Source organism: Macadamia integrifolia, chromosome 7, assembly GCF_013358625.1.
Source record: "Macadamia integrifolia cultivar HAES 741 chromosome 7, SCU_Mint_v3, whole genome shotgun sequence".
NCBI classification, from domain to species: domain Eukaryota; kingdom Viridiplantae; phylum Streptophyta; class Magnoliopsida; order Proteales; family Proteaceae; genus Macadamia; species Macadamia integrifolia.
In genome coordinates, this window is record NC_056563.1 from 13,135,926 (window position 1) to 13,139,749 (window position 3,824).

Consider the following 3,824-nt stretch of genomic DNA (forward strand, 5'->3'; position numbering starts at 1 on the left):
GTTGTCCCGCAGCACAGCTCTCACGTGCGCAGTCCACGCCGTGCTCAAACTCCTCAAGGGTCCACCAGTCCTCTTCAGAAAACTCGACTGTGGGACCCACCCCATGCTCCCCAGATGCATGACCTGCAAAAACATCTAAAAAGGGGTGTACACGTGGGATGAGCTCACTAGCTCAGTAAGTAGAGAGGTGGACCACACGTAACAATCCACACATCACAACACATCATATGCACTACATGTCATGCAATTCATTTTAAATCACATACACCTAATCAACATTACTAAGTCTTTGGTTTTAGTGCTACTACAACCACAGTGCGCGTATACTCCGGGTACGAGCCGCGAACTCCCTCCCACGATACGCCTATAGGGCTGTTGGAGAAGGCCCACCGTGAGTACTCGGAAAAATAAAGACAACGCCGTCCACCGGCTCTCAACAGAAATGTAAATAAATTAAATGACAGTACTGACTCCAGCAATTTAAAAGCAGTACGATTGGCCCTCTTGAATATACCACCGGGGTTGCCGGCTGTCCTACATGACTCACCGGGCGTAATGCCTAACCGCCACAGTGTCCGACAGCCGCGACCCCTGCTTCCCCCCAAATGGCAACCCAACACCTTAACCCCTGTTGGGAAGGGTCGTAGCACGGGGATGGTGAGAATCCTAATACTGCATGCTCCTATATGTAGTACGACTGCATAGTGCCACCGTGTCCCATACCACGGGCCACCAATGCATTCGTTTCCAAGCCAACCACGGCATCTAGTCTATCAATGCATTATGCACCATGATGTCCACATTCAACATATAACAATCTCATTCAACTTGCATTTGAAAGTAAACATGGCACATATGCACATCAACGTGTGAAATAACTAATCTATATAGCATATTCATGATGACGTGTCTATATTAGATATAGTTATATGAATTCCAAACAAATGCCTTGAAACAAGGCCAAACGTCCTCTCTCCACTTACTTGTAGCGTACAAGGAGTCCCGCTCGATACGGGTGAGATCCGGAGCGAATCGGGTAGGATTTGGTGAACCTAACATAATTGAGAGGGGTTAGTACTTCACCATTTTAGAATCAAAATTAATGAAATCCGATGTCAAAATCATGTTTAGAACGTCGAAAGAAGGTCACACGTCCGATTTGGGCTCGATCGGACCTAAGAATCACATTCTGGCCACTCAGGTGGGTCGGACAGGTGGGCTGTCTACCCACCGGTCCTACCCGCCGGTTTGGCCAGGGACCCCCCTGCCCTCTCAGGTGGGTGCTCTCAGGCGGGTAGGGACCCGCCGGTTGTACCCGCCGGTTTTGGCGAAAAAACACCAGCTTCTTCTCAACTTCCTCTATTCCTTGGGGACCCAAATAGGGCTTTTCTCAACCCATTCTTCACACCTTTAAAGTCCTATAGGATGGTTCTAGCTTAGATCTAAGTTAGATTCGAGTGAGGGGAACCATCTTACCTTCTTTGCTCAAGAATGACTTCAAACCCTCCAAATCACTTCCAACTCACAATGCTCCTTCTACCTTGTCACTATCTCTTCAAATCCTTCAAGATCAACATATAAATCATCTATTAAACCTTAGATTCATCATTTCAAAGGGTGTTTACTAGATCTTAAGAAACCATGCTCGAATCAAGGGTTTAAAGCGTGGGTATGGTTAATGTTCATAAAACCCAACTTTTCTTACCTCCAACTGTAGATCTCGAGTTGAAGATTACTCTCCTGGCACCGGAATGGTAAGATCGAGCTTCGACGCCACTGAAATCCTTCCTTTCTTCCTCTTCCTTCCTTCTTCCCTTTCTTTTCTCTCTCCTCTTTACTTTTCTCACCAAACGTACGAGGGCAATAAATGGAAAGAAAAGAAATCATAAAGTCTTATATACTATTCCTAATTAAATGAATAGTGTTGGATGGGTCACTCAGGTGGGTGGGTGTACCCACCTGTTATACCCACCTGAGAGTCAAGACATGGGATTTTGACCGGGTTCGGACCTCGGCTCGGACCTTACCCCAAGCATACGATGTAGCATACGTATATACCTTAAAATACGGATATAATACCTGTTCTATCCGTACATAGCCTTATGGTAGGTGCACGTACACGGTTTGGGCACTCCCGTCTCTTCTGGCACTGGCTCGGACTTGTCGGGCCAGCCGGTGTTTAAGGTCACCCGTGCCATCATAGCCCATAAGGAACCCGCTCTCATATCCTCAGGCTCGGTCCCTGCATAGTTAAACCGGTTCAACCACGAAATCAGGCCGGGTTTAAGAAGCGGGATATTACAAGTTCCAACCCCTCTCTTTCTTCGAATGGATACGGCATGGGAACTTCATCAAATAGGTAGACTGTCTGACCCCCGCATCGAACAACTGCTAAAAGCCCATAATGATTGGTTAATCGATACTGCCAGTGTGTATCCAACCAGTAGTTCTAATAGTTCTGATGCCTCTAATGTATAAATGTATGTATGTACACACCGACACTTGCACACACAGTACAGTGTAACACAACCACACTGGTTGGATACTGGTTAATCGATACAGCTAGTGCGGTTATGTTACACTGTATTATGTGTACAAGTGTCGGTGTGTACATTCATACATTTATACATTAGAGGCATCAGAACTATTAGAATTGCTGGTTGGATACGCACTGGTAGTATCAATTAAACAATCATTGTAGGCTTCTAGCAGTTGTTCGATGCGGGGGCCAGGAAATCTACCTGTTTGATGAAGTTCCCATGCCATATCCATTCGAAGAAAGAGAGGGGCTAGAACTTGGCTTAGAGAGACATTATTTGCAAAACACATAGTGTGTAAAAAGGATCTCCATTCATCTCTGTGCTGAATTCGGGTGGTAAAAAGATCATAAGGTCTGATGTTTAACACATAAAAATCAAGACTATAATGAATGTAATGGCAAGGTTGTCGATCCTTAAAGGTTTGGTGAATAAGAGGAGGTCGATGGAAAAGGATTATAATGTGGTGTTGGTTTGGGTGTTCTTCTGTCGTATCTGGGAGATAGTAAGAGAAGAGATCAAACCAGTGGTTTATGGGAGCAAAAAGTTGTAGAAAGGTAAGGATTGTGAGATTGGGCCATGGAACACCTCGGTTGGGAAACATCCAATAGGAGGTAAACCAATGGATTGTGGTAAGGGGAAGGCTTAGAGCAATAATGTAGGCTGAATAGAGGTGCCAGAAGATTACATTTATAGATAATAGGAAGATCTTGAAGTTCTTATAGGGTAGCAAAGGTGAAGAGGGTAAGAAAAGGATAGTCTGAGTGAAAAGAACTTCCAAGTAAAGATAATCCTTCTCATCGAAGGCGATTTTGAGGAGTTGGATTGATGTGGTTTTACTGTAAGAAATAACCTTTCACAGGGTTAGATCTTGTAGTATTTCATGTGGGAGGCTTGGTGGAAGAGAGCAACAAAGGGTATGGCCAAATGGTGGAGGTTGAGAGGAAGAGGAGGCTCCTAGGGTTATAAGGAAGAGTAGAGGTATGACTAAAAAGGTTGAGGTAGGCTGGGAGAGGAAATCTGCCAAAACATTATCTTTTCCTTTGATGTGTTTTAGTTCAAATTACCATTGAGAGAACCACTGAGCCCAACGAAGGAGTTATGCATGGGGGAGAACGTTTTGCTTGAATTCAAGCATTTGAGGGAAGCTTGACATGTCTAGTTCAACAAGGAACTTATGACCAATGAGATGAAATTGGAATTTTTCAATTCCTCGTCTGGCTGCTAGTATCTCTTTGAAGGTTGAGTGATAGTGAGCTTCTGAGGGTTTGAAAGATCCACTTTTTT